The 25,713-nt window shown below is 32.3% G+C and overlaps 1 protein-coding gene and 1 long non-coding RNA gene across 5 annotated transcripts in view; one reads left to right on the plus strand and one right to left on the minus strand.

Annotated features, from left to right (window-relative positions):
* blo (bloated) overlaps positions 1-25,713 on the plus strand; it is a 524,956-nt gene that overhangs the window by 10,237 nt on the left and 489,006 nt on the right. The gene's annotated exons all lie outside the window — the stretch shown is intronic.
* On the minus strand, positions 104-24,094 carry LOC140444058 (uncharacterized). 2 transcript variants are annotated; one of them, XR_011951309.1, is made up of 4 exons: positions 23,979-24,094; positions 23,690-23,898; positions 9,953-10,960; positions 104-4,963 (listed from the first exon to the last, which is right to left on the minus strand). It is a non-coding gene; the product is annotated as an uncharacterized lncRNA (long non-coding RNA). The 2 variants fall into 2 exon arrangements; XR_011951310.1 differs by having other exon boundaries at positions 23,690-23,909.

A 25,713-nucleotide genomic window follows, 5' to 3' on the forward strand; every position in this document is an offset into this window, starting at 1 on the left:
AAAACAAACCACAATTAATTGTAATGAAAATTAGTTTTTTATTTTCTTTTTGACGTTTCGAATTACAATTCGGAAATCATTTTTTCAAAGAATTCTAAAATAAAAATAGTAACAGCTTATACAATATATGTTGTTGACAACAAAAATTAAAAGTCGACTTTCTTGGTCTAGATCTTACAGTTATCAGCCATGTTTACGCTTTTCGAACTGAAAGGTTTGAGGGATGTTGTGCCCTCTGTTGATCCAAATTCTGATCTCTCTATGTTTGTGTTTTATGTTATAGTTTATTAGAGATGATTTATCTCTGACCTATAGCTATTTCGTTAGTATTAGTATATCCACAAGGTTCTGTATGTGTTGAAGATTTAAGAAAATGGTCAACAAAACAGAAAAAATCATTTAAATTTGTTAGTTCTATAATACGGAGGGAGCCAACAAGTCATTCTAATAATTTTTACTTTTTTATTGTTAATATTACTGGGTATAACTTAGAAAACAAGAAGTTAGTAAGCTATCCGAATCTTTTTTCGTCGTCATTTAGACACGGTGTAGACTGGCCGGTACCTAAACCTCTAGATTATTTTAATTCTCTTCAAACTGACTATTTTCTTTTGTACAACCGGATTAAGATGAACAAGATAATAAAGAATTTTAATGTGCTACCGAAAATGTAGAACCTACATTGTTTAATCAGATCGAACTGTACAACTTAGGTAGAGTTTTTGGCTTTAGGAAAGAAAATCCGAGTTGCTTGGCTCTAAAAGAAAAGAACTTGTTGGTGATTGTAATCAGTATTTATATGTATAGGAAAAGAAATTAACAATTTTTCAAGTTTTTTTAAAAACGACGATCATTTACTGTACTGCTTTTATATCTCTAATGAATGAGTTTGGTATTGAACGCAAAAAGAAGGAATGGAGGTTGTTTATTGATTCATCCAAAACTTTATTAAATGCTATTTTATTATAGTGTTAAAACCTAGAAATAGTGTTAAATAAAATGGGCTCTTCTACTTATGGTTGGATGGTATGTATTGATTTAAAAATAACGTGTCTGCTCTTGGGCCAGCCAAGTGGTTTTATCGAATTTTCATATTTGTGGGATGAATGGATTCCCCACATACATAAAAACCTAGATCCCAAAACCATGCTTCTACTACTTCTTTTTTCCTAATTAGTAGCGTATTTTCAAGTATCATGATTGTGTGATATCTCTTGTGCTGTCAGTTTTCATTTGTCCCGATTTTCCGCTCTTCCGATTTTTATGTATTGCGGTAGAGTTTTACCTGTGAATTGCATAATAAAATCTGTATATTTGGTTGGTGATCTTTTTCAACTTTTTTTTCCGTGGACCATACTCCCCATTTCTTTCCAAACCATTTCTACTAATAACAGTCACCTTGATTACTTTTCGGAAAAATTTAGGAGATGTTAGTGGGGAGCATGGTGAACGTTGTCACCAGGTCACTAAATTGATGGGGAATCACTACATAATATGCTCTTGGTCAATACAGCAAGAAGGTCTTAAAGCGACTAATCTTAAAAAACCCACACAAAAAGTTAGGAAAAATGGAAAAGAAGTTATAAGCTGTTTTCTCTACGATTGTATTGGACCGGCTTGTTTCTTTTAGTCATTTCAACATTTATTTGATACTCAAAATAGCCCCTTAAGACCCAGGGTATTTTTATAAAATACAATAATTATTATCAAGATTAACTAATTACAATTATTATTTTAAACATAACTTAAACTTAAGTACATATATACAAAATTCTTAACTACGCTGAAGGACCTGTGGAACAATATTTCTCCATTAAATTCTGATTTGTGCTTTATTTTTCCAGTCCCTCACCTTCACGTGTTTAAGGTCTGCCTACACTTTATTAATACACTTTGCTCTGGGCCTATCTCTTCTTCTGGGACTGATTAGTTTCCTGGTCATAACAAGTTAAGACATTCTATTTGATGCTATTCTTTCTACATGTACCAAACCATCTGATGCTTTGCGTATTAACGAACCTGGTGATGGTAAGTTCTTTGTACAAAGCCATTAATTTCTCCCACCGATCTTCTCCCTCTCTTCCTTCCTCCAAATAAGCGTCTCAATATTTTTCTTTCCCATCTTTCCAGAGAGAGATTTATTTAATGTCCATGCCTCGAGGTATATGTTAGTGTGGATGTAATAACTGTTTTATATATTCAGAGTTTGGCTTATCTAGCAACGTATTTTAAATTCATTTGGGCTCTTAAGCTGTCTAATTTTTTATTCCCTTTCGATATTCTGACATCGAGCTCCCATTTCTCTTTTTCATTTTCATCGAATACTACACGTAGGTATTCAAAATTGCCCAACCTTTTAAAACTATTACTTTTACCACTTATAGACCTCACACTAAAATATTCTTTTTTTCTTCTGGCCCTCCAAATGTAACACCACATCTTCTAATTTAACATAGTGAAAAAGTTTAGTTAGAGCTACAACGCATATACTTTCAGCAAGTTTGTTAATAATTTTTCCGTCGATGAATATAGTTTCTTTTGTTTACAGCTTAATCACTAATTACGGTTTTTTCAAGAATTTTATTGGCAAATATCCTTAATAGCAATTTAAGTGTGTGTTGACTAAGGGTTTGATAAATGCTAGGACTTTTTCATTTCCTTTTTTGTATTTTGGGTCCTGAGGTTTATTATTCCCTTTATTGGTTTTTGGGAATGTGCTAACAGTGTACCAGTATATTCTTAATTATCTATCCCTGATTTTTTTTTCGAAGACAATTGGCTGTTTTTGTGTTCAAAAATGTTTAATTATTTTTTGTTTTAAATTGATTTTTCAATAAATGAGATATAAGCAATATGGTTTTCACTACCTCCAAAGGAAAATATACTCATACCAAATACTTACGGTATTAAAATGATGGAGTTTTCTTAGACATCTGGATGTTGAGAGCAGAACCGCTTTCTGAATGGATTTATAGAGATGTGTACCAAAACCCACCTATTTTCTATGAGTTCTTGGGAATGACATCAGTAGTAGAGAGAATAATAGGTATTATTTATAAGATTTCAATAATGAATAACCTGATCAGTTTTGTCTGTCAAGTCAGTCTATTATCTAATGTGTCATATGGTTTATTATCTGTAACTAGTTTATTATATGTGAGCATAGTGTGGTCCCAGTAAAGCGTGAAGTTTTCATTTTCAAGCATACCGTCAGAAACGTATTAATGATAAGGGATATGGTTGGTTTGGGGAGGCCTCAGTTTGTTGACTAATTCCTGGTTCTTTATAATCAGTTTCGACAAATGCCTGACAACCTTTGGTAAAATGTTGGATGATTTCTTGGGTTTGACAGCCATATCGGCATTTACTATTTTGTACTCATACCTGAGTGATTTTAATAATACATTTCATGTAATGTCTCATGTCTTTTTCAAAAAACATCTTTCCTGATGTCAAACAAGGCTAACTTTATTGAAATTCATTTAATGAGATGTAGTCTCACTTTAAAGACATAGTTTCAAACCAATTAAGTAACAATATCAAATAAAAAGCAAAACGCAAAACATATTAATTTAATGTATTAAAAATTCTTTTACTATTAAGATATGTGTGATGTAGCTGTCTTACTCTTATTCGAACTCGAAAGTTTTCATTTGTTTACGGTCAATTTTTCTTGCTTGTTTTACTTCTAGATATTTCTGCATATTATTTTAACCCATGGTTTCGATGTTTTGGTTATTGTGCATATTGAATTTTTCGGGCTAAAGCTTTGCTCTAAGTATATTAGGAACAAATCACTTGCATAGTGTGAAATACTTATGTATATCGTTCGAGAAACTTTCTAGAGTTCTTACCATCTGATGATAATAATAATAATATTAATTTTAAATGGCCCATATATGTCAGATAATTAAGCATCGTCAATACAGTATTGTTATTTTTTCGTAGCAGCTATGATAGGAAGTTTATCGTTAGACAGAACCACATTGAATGACTCTCCTTGCAATATGTACCTACATGTTGATTTGATTATTTTCAGCTTTGGTTTTCTTCTAATTTATCGATACCGTAATGTCCGAGATGTAGTGAGATAAGAAAGAGAACGAATAATAAATTAGAATCAACATGTAACGAGAATGGCAGTAGATGGGATTGCAAAAATTGTACGAGATGGGAATCAAACGAAAAACGGCTGCCAGGAAGATCACCAAAGAGATGTCAAGACAGTTGGTCTTAAAAATCACAAATATAACTACACAATATTCATTAGCGTATCAAAAAGAAAAAAGATATTGTTTTTACCAGGTATTTGAATGGGAATTTTAGTCCTTCAATCTGTCATATGCTTTAAAAAGTATACAATATTATCATCGACTCTATAAATTCTTTATTTATCTGTAAGTCTAAGCCACCTATGCGGCACTAAGTCAAAGGCTTTCTTATAGTTAATAAAGGCAGTAACAATAATTGTACAAAGTTGGAAGTAATAGGCTGGTACTTGGCATAATTAAGCTGTTTTTAAAGTAAGAAGTTATGGTATGATGATTTTAATTATTAAATTTATTATAATTATTGGTATATTTTATTTTTAACTAACTTTTAAGTAAATACTTTCGAATCACAGCAATAACAAATTTTTCAATTTTTAATTTAACTTAGCCGCCACCGTGCGTCGGAGGGCACGTAAAGCCGTCGATCCCGGCTAAATAGTCTTTAAGTCACGTTAGGGGCACTTGCGCGACCTGAAAACCGTAACACTAGGCTTTAGCCAGAAGGTCACATGAACTTACTTAATTAACTTTTAATATAGGTACTATATATACTGACTATTTCCTGCTAAAAAGTATGTAATATATACTTTCATCGGAGAATATACTTTTCTTCCTTGAGGGAAAATATACATCCATATTGGGGGACTATTTACGTCTTTTTTGTTAATATGAGATTTATATTATTGTGGAATCTAAAACAAACATAACCTTTTAAACCAATAAGGTTTTATTAAAACAAAAAAAAAAGTATATGTACGAACAATTATAATTTGATGCATATTTTGATGAAGCTGCTAGAGATACTTCTAAATTTTGTTATGAAATACCTTTAACTAAAGTTATTTAAAAGTATATTATATTATTTATACACTAATATTTTTTTACATACATCAGTAGAATAATTAATTAAGTGTTATAGGATTTGACATCAAATAATTTACGTTTTATATTAAATTAAAGTCAAAACAAAATACATTTTATTTACAAACCAAATTAAGAAATAGTTAAACTGAATAACATTAAACCGTTTGTCAAAGTAAGATTCGTTATGTCCATCATTTTCTTCCATGCATTTATCAATACGTTCCATAAAAGATCGTCTCATATTAAATAGCAACATTGGTTCAAAAAAGAAACTGCAGCACTATTTATTTCTTCCCTAAGTTGATTATAAGTGTATCGGATTCCTGTAGACACGTTTGTTTAGAAAAGTTGGTATTTAAGTATTTTCTTACTGCCCTCGTATACTGTGTTGGTACACATCTTGCATAAACCACATATTTTGCCTTAAGTTTAATGGCAATCTTCCAACAAATCAATAAAATGATTTTGTAAAAAATGTAAATACCTAGTTCTTACCATTCAAATTACAAGGTAACTCGCATGTCCCTAAACTATGATTAAGAATGATTCCACATCAGACGTTTATTTGAAATTCATGTTGGAAGTGCCTTTCTCCCTTAACATGAGAATTTTCAGTGTTTCAGAACTGATTGTTCCTTAAATTAAAAACTCCACGACGTGTAAATGTAGCTTCGTTGGTAAATAACATTCTATCGACGAAGGAGTGGTCAATGTTTGGCCTGTTTTGGATATGATTTGCAGATCTGCATCTTAAAGGTAAATCTGCTGGAAGTAGATTTTGCACAGGTGCAAAATGCTCACGGTAAGGGTAAAGATACTTACCTTATAGTATTTTTAAAACTGAAATGTTGAAGATTCCTAACGCTGAAGATAAACGTCGTGTACTTACTTGAGAATCATGGTCAACGCAAACCATTTGGGTATCTTCTTAAATATTTCCTTTTCGCTGCACGCTTGTTAAAATATTGCTGACAATAAATAGCAATCATATCATATCGATATTAGAAAAATTATTAAGCCTTGGCATTTTCTGCTTTTCGTTAATAAACCAAAATAAACTATATTACAAGTCAATAATTACTCGAAACTTCTTCTTCTTCTTTCTTGTATGTAGGCTTTTAAGCCTGTTTCTTCTTCAATATTAGCCTCCTAAATTGTATAAATGATCTCACCATCTTTTTCTTGGTCTTTCCATACTTCTTTTTCCATTTGGTGACTTATCTAGTGCTAGTCGTACTATCCTATCTTCTGCCATTCTACTAACGTGTTCGTTCCACTCCTGTTTCCGTTTTGTCACCCATCCATTTATGTCTTCAATATTGCACGTTCTTCTTATGTTTTTATTTCTCCCCCTATTCAACAGACTTTTTCCTGATATTCGACGGAGTATTTTCATCTCTGTTGTTTTTAGTAGTCGTCTCGTTTTAGATGTATCAAGTCTTGTCTCCGCCGTGTATGTTAATATAGATCTAATTGCTGCTTTATAGATTCTTGTTTTTGTGTCTTATCTTAGATGTTTGTTCTTATAGAGTGTGCAATTCAGAGATCCTAATTAATCGAAACAATACTTATTTTTAATTGTGAAAAGCATTCGTGACATTAGCCTACTTTGTCTAGTAAGATTTTTCTGTAATGCATTAAACTGGAGTTGTCTAATTATAACATCCAATTAAATTAAATAACATTTAGCAGCAATAACAAAACATTTTGTGGAATTAAATTTTCTACAATTAAATCAACAACAAAGTATTGCATATGACACTTTGATAGAAGCTGGTCAACATTGGATCGAAGGCGGAGGAATTGCAAATTTTGCCTTGAAATTACCATTAAACATACAAATTAATGAAACACCAGATTGCGACATCTCCAAAAATAGAGTAATGGCGAAGATTTTACAGGTACGAAAATTATTTGTTTGGGATGAATGTACATTGGCTCACAAGAAGACATTACAGAGACTGGGCAGAACTTTAAAAGATATTCGTGATAATCAAAAACAATTTTTGTGGAGCCCTTAGTCTATTTTCAGACTGTTCCTTATTTAATTATTTCCTAATAAATTGCTGCTGGTGAATCAAACGCATGCCTAACATCATCAAATTTGTGGCATGATGTAAAGACGCTCCAATTGACAAATAACATGCGAGTGTTTTTCCAACAAGATCAAAGTGCAATTGTGTTTTCAAAGCAGTTTTTAGATATTGAAAATCTACTTCTGTTACTTAACAGACTCGAAAGAGGAGCTTATTGAACTTTGATACATTATTTAATTTTTAGGCGGTACAAAGTTCGGCGGGTCTGCTAGTAAATCATAACTAAAAAATTGCTATTGCACGTACTTTAGAGTTGGTCCTGATATCGCCCTTTACAACACAGCGTAGGTATTAAAAATTCAATTCTCTAATTGTTGCACGAAATTGACCCTTTCGTTAACCACAGCTTGGTTTATGTATAGTAGATACCGTAATTACGTGATAGTTAAACAAAATTCACAAATACTCATTAGAGATATTAGAGCTATGAGAGGAGCAGTATGCGGATCAGATCACCACATGGTCAGGGCAAAAATTGTTTTCCCATATAGATTAAAGGACAGTGTCTCATCAAGCCAAGACGAACAACTTTTAGAAAGAATTGATCTTCCTCAATACAATCTGTCCAGTTTAATTCATAAGAGCACCCGCACACTATATAAGACTCGAATTGACTCCAAACTTGACGAAACACTAACAAATACCAAATACATATATGAGAATATAATATCAAGTATTCATCAAACAGCACAGGAGGTCTTAGGAATCAAACAAAATAAAATTAGTAACAAGCTTTGGTGGAATGAAGACGTCGAAAATGCGGTAACAGAAAAGAAAAGATTATACCATAAGTGGTTGAATACAAAAGATGACGTAGACAAAGACCGATACAATGAAATGAAGAAGAAAACTAGAAAGATAGTTATGACCTCCAGAAATGAGATGTGGGATAGAAGGTGCAGAGAGATAGAATCTTATATTGGAGGACGACAATGCACTGAGGCGTGGAAGTTTATAAACTCTGTTAAGAAGCCGACTAACGAGAAAGTGATTCTAAATCCCACAAATCCCGAGGATTGGACACATTATTACAAACATCTATTAAATGAGAACAGAGACGAATTTAAAGAAGATATGAATTCATCAAGAATCGAAATTCTGGGAGAGCATATTACCATAGACATCAACATAGTTCAAAAAGCTATAGCAGGGGTGAAGAATGGGAAAGCAAGTGGACCAGAGGGAGTAACTACGGAATTAATAAAGAATGGCTCAGAGAAATTACACAGAATGATCACGGTGATATTTAACGAATATATTAATGGACATCCAACACCAGATGAATGGAAAACAGCATATATGACCCCAATATATAAAAGAGGTGACAGGAGAAATTGTAAAAACTATAGAGGGATATCGGTCACAAGTTCAATGAGTCGACTATACGGTCGAATACTACGGGACCTGATAGAGGAAGATTATCAATCGTCTGAAGACGAAGAACAAGGAGGATTTAGAGCAGGTCGTTCATGTACAGATAACATCTTCTGTCTTAAACAAATTATAGAAAAGAAAATTGTGACAAATAGAGAGTTACATATGACTTTTGTAGATCTTGAGAAGGCATATGACACAGTCCCGCTAAATAAACTATGGGAAGTCCTGGGCACATCAAACATACATCAAACATTGGTTAGTGCTCTCAAAGATCTATATTATGGTTCAAATTCCCAAATGAAATTCGGAAACCTCTTAGCTGAAAAATTTGCAGTTACTAAGGGTCTCAGACAAGGATGTTGTATCTCTCCGACTCTATTTAAGATTTATATCTCTGCAGCTCTGAAACAATGGAAAAGGAAAGTCAAAGGAATGGGTATACAATTGAACGATCAGGATTACATATATACTTTACAGTTTGCAGATGATCAGGTGGTGATCTCAAATGACAAAGATGACATGGAATACATGCTTAGAAAACTAATTGAAGAATACCAGAAATGGGGATTAAATATCAATTTAGAAAAGACAAAATACCTCTCAATTGGAGCTGAAGCAGAACAACTCGATATCGATGACAATCAAAAAATAAATCCATGCAACGAATATAAATACCTGGGCGTCATCTTCGACCGTAGTGAAAAAGACGAACGAGAAATAGAACATCGAATTGTACAAGCACGAAGAGCTATAGCATGTTTGAACGGAATTCTATGCAGTAAAGAAATATCAAAGAAAAGAAAATGGAACACCTACGAGACAATGGTTAAAACTAGCCTACTTTATGGAGCTGAGACATGGAGAATAACCGAAAAATATAAGAAAAAGGTCGAAGCCACGGAAATGGATGCCATCAGAAGATCGATGAGAATATCAAGAGCCGACAGAATACGGAATGAAGTGATAAAACAACAAATGGGTATAGAGGGCACTATAGTTGAGGATATTGAGAGAAAACAGCTCATATGGTATGGGCATGTGAGCCGAATGGGGGACGAAAGATTGCCTAAAAAAACGATGATGTGGCAACCCCCAGAGAAGAGGAAACGAGGAAGACCACCACAGAGCTGGAACCTGGGAGTTAGGAAAGCGATTAGCGCTCGAAATCTGGACGAAAACCTAACTCAAGACAGAATACAGTGGCGTTTGGGAGTCGGACAACGTCGTAAGACGTTATAAAAAACCGAATATATATATATATATATATATATATATATATATATATATATATATATATATATATATAGATACCGTAATACAAAATATGTAATAAAAGTATCTTACCTTAGGTAAATTGGTCAAATTTCACCTGTTCTAGAGGATACCGCAGGGATATTGTAATATTGCGAATGCTGAGGTTGATATATAATTTCTTCGTACTGGTGAGGCTCAACTATGGTTGACTTTAAGTATCCGTCCCTCATTGTTCTAATATCAATATTTGCTTGAATATCTGGAGAACTGTAGATAAGTTCCTCATAGTGGGGCGGCTGAACTAGCTTTGGCGTTAGATATCCGTCACTAGTTGTACTAATTTCTCTATATATATTTATGTAGCCATAATGTTGCCTTTGCTTCGATTCAAAACGTTTACACATTTTCCAAATAATGTATACTAAGCTTATTATAATTATTATCATAAATATAAGAGCACCGGACAATAAAAAAACTAATGCATGTAGTTCTAATTTATCCCAATATAAAGTTGCGGTTGTGCTATGAGATAGATTCGATTCTGTAGAGGTCTGTTTACTAATAGATGGACTATAAGAAGTAGGTGAGGTATTTGCAACATTTCTAACAGTTTTGGTACTTTTGAGATGTTTACCTAAATTTTTGTCGTCATTTTTTTTCTCATATTCATTACTGCTAATATTCTGACTTAATTTTTCCAGGCATACGTTTATGTTTTCAGTTTGTGTTATTTCTAATGCCAGTACGTTACAAATATTGTTTGAATGTTTTATTAAAGTATAGTAACTGATATCGTCTCGCCATATAATATAGGTTATATTTTTTATTATTGTTTTTTGTGCAATGTCATTAAATGGCATTGTATTTTGTAATATTCTAAATGGACAAGCCTCGTCGCCGGTATAACTAAGATTATAGTTGTGGTAACAATATTCCTGAGCGCCCTCCAAATCTTGGATTAGAATTATAACTCTGCCAACAGCAATACGATAACGATTTTCAAAAATTAAATCTGATAACACTCTTTGTAATGTTATAAGCAGATATGTAGTTGTTATGGGATTAATGTATATCCAGCTTACTGACACCATCTTTGATCTAAAATATAAAAATAAGATTTAATAACAAATAAGAAAACAATATTTTTTTGGAAGCCGTCTATTATACATCGGCCATAATACAGTCAGCTAGTTTACTGTACATCTTTTATTAACTATAAGTTTTCCGTCAACACCCGATAACCTTTTTATTACTCTGCTGTGGTATACCCATGGATCTAGTAACATGCTGACATCAAAACTTATAAAATCAGGTCTGGAGAAGCTGCCCAATTGTGTTAAAGTTTTACTCGGAATCCTGATTGGGGTTCACTTGGATCAAAGGCAGAGTCAGCTAGCAGAGTCTCTTGATCGTACTCTTTTATTATCTCCGTGTTGGACACAGGTCTCCTTACCTTTTCCATCTGTGTCTATTGTCTGTGGTTTGCTCTAGTTACTACTAACCCGCTTCAGGTCATCGGTCCATCTGGTTGGTGGGCAGCACTGCTTTGTAGTGATTCTTGTCTTGGCCTCGACTCGATGATTATCATAATCTGTTACTTCAAATAATTCTTGCAAAAGAATTTGCTGTTTTTGTTCTAGGACGTATTTCTTCGTTTGAGATTCGGTCTCTCAGGGAGACAGCCAGCATTTGGTGCTCCCTCGCCACTTGAGTCACGTGAATCTTGTTAACTACCATTTTTGGAAGTGTTAAAGATTCGGCTCTATAAGTGAGTACAGGTAACACACATTGGTCGAAGATTTTCCTTTTGAGGCATATGGGTAGGTCCGATTTAGATCCATAGTTTAATTTACCAAACGCTGTCTTGTTATCTGTGCCTAACCAAATACCTTTTCATTAACAGCAATATTACGATTTAGCACCTGATCAGTTATAAGTTAATCTTTAGTCAGACCTTCAAGAAAGCGTGATATAATTGCACCATCCATACGATAGACTATATAAAAATAAGACATGAAAAATTATTTCAAATTCTAAAGACAAAAAACATAGACCATAGAGACTTACGAATAATAACAAACCTCTACTGGAATCGAAGAGCAGAAATCGTAATAGATAAGGAACCCAGCCCAGAAATTAAAATCAGAAGAGGAGTTAGGCAGGGATGTATTATGTCCCTATTACTATTTAATGTATATAGTGAAGCCATTTGTGAAAAAGCATTACTATCTCAAAGTGAAGGAATAATAATTACCGGAAGATCTATTAACAACATAAGATATGCAAATGACACCGTGATTATGGCAAGCTCTGCTGAACAACTCCAATTACTGCTAAACAAAACAAACAGTTTATGTAAAAAATATAGACTACAAATGAATATAAAAAAGAAAAAATACATGATAATAACAAAGAAAACAAATATACCACCAAAGATACATTTGGGAAATGTACCGATAGAAAGGGTTGATAAATACAAATACCTAGGAACCTGGATTTCAGACAATAATGATCAAACAACCGAAATAAGAGCAAGGATAGAAATAGCAAGAAATGCGTTTGTAAAGTTTAAAACAATTCTCTGCAACAAAGACCTTAGATTAGAACTGAGAGTAAGAGCACTGAGATGCTACGTGTTTTCGGTACTGCAATATGGACTTGAAAGCTGGACATTAAAGCAAGAACACATAGATAAGTTACAGTCCTTTGAAATGTGGTGTTACAGGAAGATGCTGAGAATAGCATGGACACAGAAGAAAACTAATACGGAAGTATTGCGAGAAATAGGCAAAGAATACGAAATAATAAACACAATAAAAATAAGAAACTTACAATATCTGGGACACTTAATGAGGGGACAGCGATATGAACTGCTAAGGCTGATAATACAGGGAAAGATAAGAGGAGGAAGGAGTATAGGAAGAAGGATAGTGTTATGGTTAAAGAAATTAAGGGACTGGTTTAAATGCAGTTTTATAGAACTCTTCAGAGCAGCATTAGATAGAGTAAAGACAGTGATGAGGATATTCAACTACCCATCGGGAGACGGCACCTAAAGAAGAAGAATACGATAGACTATAAGGACGATGTCATCTGAGAAGTTGCTCTTCATTTATTTTGAGATTCATATGTCTTTATATCGTTCAGATCTGCTTTCTTACAAATATGTTTTAAAATGGTCGTTGATAGGATTTGAGAGATGATGTCTCCTTGCCATACTCCTCACTGTATATAGAATTTATTTATATTTGGTTCATATAATCTTACCTTTTGGTAGATACTTTAGCGATGTTAGCGACTTTAGGTATAGTGATGATTTATTTAAGATTCTGTCAATGTTGTTATGATTTTTTATCGAATGCTTTCTCGTGGTATATAAATATCGATGCCAATGATTTGTTATATTCTGCAGACCGCTTATCTTTAGTAACACCTATTTTACAATTAACATTCTTTTGTGACTAGCTGTGTACTTCTACATTTATATAGAAGTAATATTGATAATACAACTGATCGTCCAAGGGAAAATAGACAGCAGAAGGGGTCCAGGGAGGAGAAGACACTCGTGGCTCCAAAACTTGCGGCAATGGTTCGGATTGTCATCTGCTGAACTATTCAGATCTGCCGCAAACAAAGTCAGAATAGCCATGTTGATTGCCAACGTTCGGAACGGACAAGGCACATGAAGAAGAAGAATATTGCTCGGCTCAATAAATAAATAAATAAATAAATAAATAAATATATATATATATATATATATATATATATATATATCTACGGCATAAAGTGGACTCCGCCCATGTTAAAATTCAGGTTTAATTGAGCTCCGTGGTCAAGTGGATACCGATATACGGAGCTCACTTAACCATTCCATAATATTGGTTCTGTCGATTCATCAACATGTAGAGTTTAATAATTTATAAAAATTTTTTGGAGCCCGTAAATACCCCTGTATCATAAATGTATATCGTTTAGTTCACGAGTATATATTATAGGGGTCGTTCAGATCTTTTTCATTGTATATTTGAACCATACGTTTATCGGTTTAAGTAAGCTCTGAGAGTTTGGCAACTGTGCGATTATACCGTATATTTTCAACATATACCCTGAACGGTTTATATGGGCTCCTTATTTTTATCTACTATTTGTAGACAGTGTAATGTCATATGCATTACACTGCGTAACAGAGGATATCTTATTACCTGGTATAACTACGTACTAAAAGGTAACTGGTTCTTTAAAAAACAGGTATATAGATACAAAAGGATTTCGGCTTATTATTTAATGGAATGTTCGCTTGCATAGAAAATTTTATTTTTTCTGCATTTTTAGAAATATTGTTTTTTTATTTAATATAATTTATTAGTTCAATGCCGAATTCGATGTTTTTTTTTATTACAGAAATTTCGTAATGTATTTTGTTTACGTGAGTATGTCTTTGTACGTTTTATGTAAGCACCCGATTAATAAAAACTACTTTTATTTCATCTACTCTTCTGCGATATCTTGTATAAAGCTTTTTTATTATTTTAGTTCTGGTCTTATTTGTATACTCGATATCTCGTATACTATATCTCGATAGAAGGTTATCTCAAAATAAATATGGTTAAGTGCTGCAATAGATATTTTTGTGTTAAAATGGGTAGTAGTGTTGTGCACAAAACGAAAGAATGGTTAATTTGTCTATCAAGGTATATTCGGCAGCAGAAGCATATAGTGCAAGCGTCTATGTTTTAAAGGCGGAAGGACGTACGCCTCATTTTTAGCTGACAAGCTTGCGAAGAATATTATTTCTGGTCCTCAATTTACCTTTTAGTTTTAAACAATGATCTGTGACTGATCCCGTGGGATACAAACTATTTTCAAGAAATTTATAGGAAGTCTACAGTTCAACAATTTCATGACATTATTGGATGTTCAGTTTGTGAAAGCGTCTATGTTAGGGAAATTGAGGAGCGCACATGAGTTTTTCAGGGGTTTTGGCTGCAAATTGATTCATAGTTTATTTTTATTGTGCAATAATAGGTGTATCGTCTTTATAATATTAGTCCTATTATCTACTGGTATAAGTTGATCGTTTGGGTAAATGTTATACAGTGTAGGTGCTTTTATGCTACCCCAAGCGAGACCGTTCTTCATCTGCTATTCTTAACATTGAGTGATACAAAAAATATTCTCTTGTGTAGGCATACGCAAATAATATAAGTGAGTTTGTTATCTAAGGGAATATCATATAGTTTTTCGAGAAATATTTGGTAATTTAAGGTGTCATAAGCGGCATTTAGATTGAAAAATACCACCCCTGATACCCGATATTTTTCGTACCCGTGTTTGATGTGTTGGGTAAGATTTAGCATTTGTAATGTACATGATCTTCCCTATCTATAGCCACTTTTGTCTTTTAATTTGAGATTTTCTTAAAATATCGGTGAAATCATATTAACGATCTTGTGCAAAAGTATTTTAAATAGCTGATAAAATAAAGATATTGGCCGATAGTTTTTGTGTTCGTTAGAGTTTTTGCCAGGTTTAAGCGAAGTAACAACTTTGGCTTGTCTCTAGATTTTGGGTGTTTCCATAATTTGAATACAGTTGTTCATCATCCGGATAAGCCATTGTGGTGTTTTTGGTCTAGATTTCGTAATAAGCTTTGTGCTCAGATCCTCAATGTCGGTAGTTGTATTATTTTTCATTAAATATGTAAATGGTGGATCCAAGCTCAACATCGTTGAAAGGTTTTCTGAAAGCTGACTGGTGTTGTCCTTTTTTACTTTGAGTTATTCTTTGCTTTTTTTCCGACAGAGATAGCATGTCTATAATTATAATGTGGTTTTCAGCGATAAGCTTTATACCAAATACCCTACGTTTGGCCCTATATGTGTTTCCTGCACTATAAATAAGTCAGATTCGTGTTTAGCGCATATGTCTGATAAGTTTAAGTAAAGCAAAGTTTCTTGATCTCTAGATATACCCTTAACAGTTATAAACATATGTTATTAGAATAGTTGGTCCTAAAAAGGACCAATTTAACAAAAGCATATTAAAGGGGTGACTGGAGAATTAGCCGATTAATTATTTAATCATTACCCTGGGTATGCCCGATTGTGGTGATCTTCTTAGTACTTAAATTTTCGTAAAGGCTCGTTCTTTGAACCCCATAAGTAATGCCTAATATTTTACTTTTTATTGAAAATTTAAATTTTACATGCCGTGTATTACTTTTTGACGATATTTCGAATCAGATTTGTATAGTAATAATTTAAGGTATTAAAGAGCCTATTTGTGGTAAATAAATAGGTTTGTGATATCGTTCGTAACTCATATATAGATAATAAAAAAATAAACAGTTAAAATAGGTGTAAAAAATTTCAACTTCATACATCGGCACCATTGTTCAGGTGATGAATTTATCACAGATATCAAAGGTTACATTTTAATTCAAGGTTCTATTTGCGTATTTTCAATATTATAAGAGTAGGAAAAGACATGTTTATGCTTTTATTTTTTTTTAAATCTATTCTATTTTCTTTCTAGAGTTCCGTCTTTTTTGAACGACCTGTGGTCTTTTTTCAATTGGACACTTGTCTAAGGCTATGACAAATACTCTGTCCTCTGCTATTCTACATTAATATGACTGATTCATTTTCTCTTTCTTGCAGCTATTTTATTGTTTATCCTGTCAATCCTGTGTATCTTTTTCTTCTTCTTCTTCTTCTTTTTATATAGACATGACTCTGTCTGTTTTTCAATGTGTCTCCAGTAAGTTGCCGTTCCATGGTTTTCGTGGTCTTCTTACTGATCGTCTTCCTATTGGGTAACCGTCTCTTGCCATGTTTACTACTCCATTTGTTGTCATTCGGCTTATATGATCTTTCCATTCTACTCTTCTATTTCTTAACCAGTTCTTGATGTTCTTCACCTTGTATCTACATCTTATATCTGTACTTCTAGCTCTGTCCCATAGTGTCTTACCATCAATTTTTCTAAGTGTTTTTATCTCTGTTGTTTCTAACATCCTTTTTGTTCTCTCTGTGTCAGGTATTGTTTCTGCTGTGTATGTCATTATTGGTCTGATAACTGTTTTGTAAATTCTGCCTTTGGTTTCTTTCCCGATATTTTTATTTCTTCATATTGTTTCATTTAGGCAGCCTGCGGCTCTGTTGGCTCTATTCAGTGGATCTTTCACTGAAGTTTAGAGTTTTCCGTAGCTAGATAATATGATACCTAGATATTAAAACTCCATCACTTGTTCTATTATCTGACCTTAAAACTCCAATTAACATATTAGTAAACTTGCTGTTGTAACCATGCATTTTGTCTCTTTTGAGGAAATTAACATGTTAAATTTTCTGGCGGTTATATGAAATTGGTGTAGCATACGTTGTAAATCATCTTCACTTTGAAAGAATAGTATTGCGTCGTCTGCATAGCAGATTATTTTAATTTGTTTTTCTCCCATTTGGTATCCTCTTTTATTTCTTACTTTTTTAATATTTCATCCATAATCCGGTTGAACAATAGAGAACTCATTAAATCTCCCTGTCTTATCCCATTACCAGCTTCAATAGGGTCGGTTAGTTCTTCTTCTACTTTTACTTTTATTGTGTTGTTTTGGTATATATATTCGATTGTTTTGATTATTCAATGAAATTGACATTAATTTGATAGTTTTCATTTTATTAGTACTGATGGTATATAACTAGCATCTGTTGGTACTATATATCAATTTGAACATGTGGAAGTAAGAGAACTCTCTTGTTAGTAATTTCGGTGTAAATTATGATGAAACCAGAAATAACCCATAATATTATCCCACACCTCAAAGGTCTGCCTCGCGGTATCTGGGAGACGCAATAATTCGCTTTTGATAGATAAAAACAAAAACCCACTAAGACGAACACAACATAAATCAAAAAAATCCGTCAACCTGTCAATAGGGACATACAATATTAGATCAATGTCTACGGATGAAAAAGTACATGAATTGGAAGAAGAATTAACAAACATAAAATGAGATATCATAGGCCTATCAGAAACTCGACGAAAAGAAGAAACCCGAATACAGCCTATGTCATACTTAAAATAAGAAGAACATCAATTAAAATTATCCAGGTATATGCCCCCATGACAGCTTATGATGACGAAGATATCGAACTATTTTATGAAGATATATCAAAGGCTATGGAAGAACATAAAAATCGTCTTATACTAGTAATTCGAGATTTCAATGCCAAACTGGGTAGAAAACTAAACAAGGAAGAAACTAAAATAGGAGATTTCGGGTATGGTCAGAGAAATGATAGAGGTGCTACTTTGATGAACTACCTAGAAGAAAAGCATCTATACGCAATGAACTCCTTTTACAAAAAGAAGCCCCAACGAAAGTGGACATGGATCAGCCCTAATGGATCCACAAAAAATGAGATCGACTACATACTGTCCACGGAACGATATATCATTAAAGATGTAACAGTTCTTAACAGATTCACAACAGGTAGCGATCACTGGTTGGTCAGAGCAAAACTTAGTATTGACGGTAACTATGAAATGAAAAGAAAAATAATTAAAAACTGGGATCTAGTAGATAGAAACAAACTAGGGCAATATAAAGAGATATACAAAGACCTATTAAAAGAACAACTTACTTAAAAATTAGACAGTGATGACAAAGATATAGATGAAATAGACAACATACTTACAGCAACGATGATTACTTCAGGAAAAAAAATAGCAAAAAAGGATCTAAAAAAGAACAACTATATATCAACAGAAACAAAGAAGCTTATGGATAAAAGAAGGACGCTATAGAATATGTAGAAATCAATAAAACAATAAGCAGAATGATAAGAGAAAATAAGAGAAAAGAACAAGAAATAAAAATAGAAAAGGTAATACAAAACAACAAAAATATGAAATGCTTAAGACCGAAATTAGGTAAGTGTGAAATAAACAAAATAAAAGATGAAAACGGACTAGAAACAAACATTAAAGATGACATTATAAATATTATCCACCATTTCTACTCAGAACTATACAAAACAAAAAAGGAACCACCAGAAACAATTAAAAACCAACTTAAGGCTAAAGTAAAAAATGTCAACTCAGAGCTATAGCCAGAAATAAGCAAATCAGAAATAAAGAAGGCATTGAAAGAAATGAAAAACAACAAATCGCCTGGAAAAGATGGGATAACTGCAGATACGCTGAAATATGGTGGAAAAGTGGTAATTAACACTCTACATTCCCTTTTTAACAAGATATTAAAAGAAAAAAGAATCCCAAACAACTGGAAGGAATCCGTAACCATTATCCTACACAAGAAAGGGGATAAAGCAGACATAAAAAACTACCGTCTCATAACACTCCTCAATGTAATGTATAAACTCCCAACAAAAATTTTAACCAATAGATTGACGACAAAATTCGATGGATACCCAACAAGCTGGTTTTAGAAAGGGATTCAGCAAAAGTGACCATTTACTAAGTATGAAAATACTTATAGAACGAGCAAATGAATACCATATTCCTCTATATATATATAGCGTTCATAGATTTCGAAAAGGCTTTCGACAGTGTCGAACATTGGGCAGTGAAAAGTTCTTTGATTAACAGCAGAATTGACCACAGATAAGGAAGCCAAAACAACAATTAAAGGATATGAATTAACAAAATCAATACAAATAAATAGAGGCGTGAGACACAATATCACCGAAACTTTTCAATCAGGCTCTGGAAGATATTTTTAAAAGATTAGAATGGGAAGAAAAAGGTATAAAAATTTGTGGACAACGCTTGAACCATCTAATATACGCTGATGACATCGCATTGATAACAGATAAATGAGAAGAATTATTTGAAATGATGAAAGAACTGGACGTAGAAGCTGGAAAGATAGGCCTTTTTATGAATTACAGCAAGACCAAAATTATAACAAATACAGATGAAAACATCACAATGAGGATCGGACAAGATGAAGTAGAACAAGTTCAGGATTATATATATCTGGGTCAAACTATAAAACGTAACAAAAAAAACCAAACAGCAGAGATAAAAAGACGAGTTAAACTGGCATGGGCGGCATTTGGCAAACTAAGCTACATTCTTAAAAACAAAAGATATCCACAGCATCTTAAGACTAAAGTATACAATCAATGCGTACTCCCTGTTCTAACTTATGGTTCTCAAACGTGGACATTTACAAAAGCAAACATGGACATAACCATAAAAACCCGAAGAGCAATGGAAAGACAAATGTTGCACATAAGACTAATTGATAAAAAGAGAAACGAGTGGATAAGAGAGAAAACAAAAGTGAGGGATGTTAGACAAGAAGTTGCAAAATTGAAATGGAGATTTGCCGGGCACAATATAAGACAAAAAGAAGACCGATGGAACAAAATTCTTATAAGTTGGAGACCGTGGGAATATAAACGAAGCAGAGGAAGGCCCCAAATGAGATGGGCAGATGATATCAAGAAGCACGTGGGCTCTAGGTGGATGACTATACCGACAGACAGAGAAGAATGGAAAAGGATTGGGAAGGCCTATGTCCAAAGATGGACCGAAAAGGGCTAATTAGATAGGGACAGATTCTCCCCGTGTGATCTTAGTATTTCCGTTGATTGAATAGTATAGGGTATCCAATATTTTAATTAACGGTATGTCAGAGTTTTATTAATTTTTATATATATTTGCAAAATGAAGAAGAAAGTTCAGTACAGGCAGTTAAACAGCTGATCTGTCGATTTAGAAGTAAGAGCAAGTACCAACTTGCTGAAAAGCATACCATACACAAAAGGGATAATAAAATGTACTGCACAAACTATAGCGATATAAGCTATATATAAGCTATATATCTATTAATTATTAGGATATACAATATTTTTTCTAATACACCTGGAACGATTGAGTGAATAATCAATTATTGACTATTAGGCAGTATGAAATACCATGGCAGAACTTACTGTCGACTTATTTTCAAATGTATTGCAAAGAGCTTTAAAAAATGTGAACGAATTATTAACAGCTGTTTTGAAAACTAAATATTATGAGACGAATTGGGGATATTATATTACACAAACTAAACCGCTTGCCTACAAAAATATTAGGAAAATATGATACGACGCGAAAGACTAATGACTTTACAGCTAATTGCCACATAAGTATCAATGTAACTATAGCTCGCAAAATGGGTTCAATTACATTGCAATTTTTAAATTTTTCGTGATAAAATGAAGTGATTGACTGTTGTTTTGAAAAGGTAAGTTGTTTTTTATTTTTGTATTCCTATCATCTGATATTGTAATATCAACAACATTTTTCATAATATATTCTGAAATGCGCTTTCTCTTACTGATAACGAACAAAAGTTTTATAAACTTCTCGTTAATATAATTATGAAGGAATTTAGATTTTTATCTTGTTCTTACTATAGTTCTAAAGCACAAATGTAGTCATAGTCTACCGTATATTTTTCATAGTGGTCATAGTTTTTAATTGTAGTATAGCTTATGTGTTTATAATAACTAGCGCATAGAAAATAATAACAATTTTTACCCTGTGCTTTATGTTTATTATCCTTTATTGTATTGGAACATCTAGAAGTATAGCAATACATTTTAATTGTTGAACAAAAGAGAAAATAAAAACACTTTTTGTGGTGTGTCACTTAACCATACACAAAATTGTACACAAATAGTCAAATGGTAGTAAAAGTTTCCGATATAGGCCGCCAAACGGCAGAGGCACCGCCGCGCTCTATGTCTATACTATGAGATGTTTTTCATACAGTTTTCGGATCAGATTTTTTCAAAACATCAAATTACATCTTCTGTTTGCCTTTCTTTATTTAGGCTAACCGCTACTGTTTTTTTCTTCAGCGTTTCTTCTTAATCTACATTAATGTTTATATTTACAATTCTTTCTGGAACGAGCTATAATTTTTCTCAAATAACCATTTTGTGTGGTTTAGTCGCCTTAAGGTTTAGCATGCTTTATCAGATGCTCTTTAAAGTGCCTTTTAATATTAATATCGTTTGAGAAATTTTTCCCAGATACTTATATTTCGTTTTGATTTTCAATCTTCTTTTAATGTTAGTTTAAATGGTCCAGTAGTGTGTTCGTACAGTTCAGTTATAAGCAAAATTAGGTGTTGTTGTACACCTAATTCTTTTAGTATCAGTCATAAGTGTATCCATTTGACTCTGTCGAACGCTTTACGATAATCTATAAAACAAATCCATAGTGGGATATTGAATTCCCTAGACTTTTATACTTTTTTTTGGACTATTAGAATAATAGCTTTAAAATTAAATGTTTAGTGAAAATCTCTACGCGACTTTAATGCATTAAATATTTTAATTAAAAATCGACATATCTATTGAAATTAGGCAGTAAAAAATTATGTTATTAAAGATAGATTTATAAATTATTGTAGTTTAAATTCAACTACGCTATAAAACAAACATTGCATGTCTTAAACTGCAGGAATCCAAAAATTACAAAGATCTTCCTATTGTTTGAGTTTTCTTTAATTATATTAATAGGAAAACAAGCATTATAGTCCTACCAAAGGGGCTTCTACTTTCATAAACTGTTACACGATTACTCTATCCGATGTACGTACATTTATGAACTAAATGTTTTAGTGACAATGCCTTTTAATAAAAAATACTAATTAATAAAAATGGAAACTTAACTTTTCCACGTTTATAATAGACACTTTCTTATGTTTAAAAATATATAAAACAAGTAATATAAATTACCGCCTTGTTTATTAAAACTAAAAAGTAAAATAAAGGTATATGTCGGTTAACAATTTATATTTAACTACATAAATTAGCCAAATAGTCCTCAAATTCCTCCATGATTAAATTAATGGATATTTAAATAAATTTCCAGTTCCAGAATGTACCTGCTGTAAAATTTGAAAATCTACTACTAATACAATTATTGGCAACATCGCAGGAGTTTAGAAGTATATGCAATATCGTAAATACGGATCCCACAAATGGTTTATCCTTTTGTGGAGTCCACTTAATCCTACGTGTTGGTCGGAGTCTACATAAAGCGCTACTCAGATAATAAAATACACGGTGTATATTCTACTGGAGTTAGTATAATACCGTTTTAGAACGGAGCTTACATTAACCGCTAGATGTATATATATATATATATATATATATATATATATATATATATATATATGACAATGTCAAGCAATAAATGTCATTTAACATTGGTGACCTCGCTAATATAGATACGTAAAATAAGTGATATAGTAGCCTTTTTAAATTACGATTTTTTTTCGATCGCTTTATAAAACCAATGACAGCAAATTATCTATAACGGAAAACTAAGCTTAGACATCCTAATTGGAGTTATTAAATGCTACGTTTGGTCAGTTCTTCTGTATGGAGTTGAAGCCTGGACATTAAAAGTAAATACCATGAGACGCCTAGAAGCCTTTGAAATAGGGCTTTATCGCAGAATACTCAGAATATCATGGGCATAACACATTACGAATCGAACAGTGTTAAATACCATATTTAAATAGAGAGTTAGAACTTATAACAACGGTAAAGTAAACAAAGACCAAGGAAAAGAAATGACAAATATAACCTGCTACGAATAAGAGAAATTTCATAGCTTCGCATGTCAGAACTTGGTCGGACATGTACGTTCAACAATTACTAAGGGTGGCGCAGAATAGAGAACATTGTGATTTGATACAAACGAATGGAATGAAAATATTTACCATCTCAAACATAAAGCCCATGTCAAATTTTCTATGTGATTAACTTAAGTTATCGAATAATTTTCCCGTACCTGTAATTTGCTGACTTTCCATTTCACTCCTGGATTTTTTTTTCTTTTTGTAATTTTATTTTCCTGTATTTTTTTTGTTATACTATTTTATATTCATATTATTATACTATTTTCTTGTTATTATAGACCATTCTCGTTCAGTCTACATATGTTACGCCAAAGATGTTAGAAGTAACAATGGTCAAATGGCTACTCTACTTATTCAACAACTAAAAAATTACTCAAAATAGATTAGGTAATAACAAATTAGGTATACAACGAGTAAATATTTTATAAAGTAATAACATACCTGTATTTCAATTCGTAAAGTTTAACTTACTTGAAAAATATGTTTTCGTAGATAAAAAATACATACTTACTAATATTATTGCAATCAATAAATAAACGCTCTGTTTCAAAATGGGTATTTACGTTCAGGATTATAATATTTATGATAATTAGATCTCTCAAGATTATCAATAAAATATAAACAAAAAATAAGATAAATATTTACTATGTATATATATGTATGTATACATATATATATATATATATATATATATATATATATATATATATATATATATATATATATATATATATATATATATATATATATATATATATATATGTACACGTAGAATGAAATAATTAAATTATAACCAGCAGCAGTAACAGTCCCTGCTTGAGCAGTGTCATTTTCAAAGAAGTATGTTCTAATAATTGCTCCAGCCTAAAATCCGCCTCAAACAGGAACACGATATGGATGCATTTTTTCTTCGACTGTCAGACGTGAGTTCTCAGAACCCCAAATGCTGAAATTTTGGTGATTAACAAAGCCATTAAGGTGAAAATATTCTTCATCATTTAGGATGGTTTGTACATTTTGAAATTAGTATCCATTTGTTGATGTTCAATAATCCATTCAATGAACTCTCTTTGATGTGCATGGTCATTAGGCTTTAGGTGTCAATTGAGCTTTGTAAGCATGGAGATGCAGATCTTTAGTGAGTATACGCTGTAGAGAGCTTCTTACAATTTGTAATTCTTCTCCACGAATTGATGTTCCTGGACTTTCACCAACACTCTCATGAACTGATTCGATATTGACAATTGAGCGGCTTGTTTTTGGACGGCCAATATATTAAGCGTTAAGAAAAGCACAGGATGAGAGATGAATTTACTGAAATCGCCAATCTCCATTAGAGTTAGTACCTACAGAAGAAAAAAGTATTTAAATACCAATGGATAAAAGTTTTTTTTGTACCATCTTGGTTAAGAAATATTCCATGAATAGAACTTAATATCTATTCAAATACGTGAAATACCTAAAGTACTTTACATTAACACAATGATCATATAATTATTTACATGTCAAGGAGAAAAATATAATAAATCTAAGATTATCTAATCTAAAAATTAAATTTTGAGAAACAAACGCAGATACTTAAAAATAGCAGATATCATAATTTGTCAAAAAAAAAGATGATTTTGTGTTTATGATTTTTAAGTTTAAATGTTTAGATAACATGTTAAAATCACGTGTAAGTTGGTAATAAGTATATTATATTTAAGTGTGTACTGAGACAAAAATAGGGCGTAGATTCATTTCTGAAAGACACTAGGACTCTCACTTCAACATATAAAATCAGAATTTATTAATATCACATATGTGTGAAGTTAAGCTACCATTAAACGAGCACCCAGTTTGGCCAATATAATAAGAAATGTAATCAGAACAAGGTAGTAAATAAATCCCATTGATTTGTTCTTGGGTAAAAGATCAAAGTCATAGAAAATAATTGAAAAAATTGTGACTTTATTACGAAATTATGGAAATAAGGCAAGAAAGCATAGCACATAAGTCAAAAAGGAAGTAACCTTCAAGTGTATTATTTTAAATCAATCTAAGCTGTTTACCATTTGCTAAATCAGTTGTAAATGTACCATAACTCTTAGAGAATAAAAATATATTGATAATTGAACTGGGATTGGAGTTCTTTAAGAGAATTGTTTAAAGAATGTTCAAAGAGGTTTATATTTTT

This window comes from Diabrotica undecimpunctata, chromosome 6 (assembly GCF_040954645.1).
Source record: "Diabrotica undecimpunctata isolate CICGRU chromosome 6, icDiaUnde3, whole genome shotgun sequence".
NCBI classification, from domain to species: domain Eukaryota; kingdom Metazoa; phylum Arthropoda; class Insecta; order Coleoptera; family Chrysomelidae; genus Diabrotica; species Diabrotica undecimpunctata.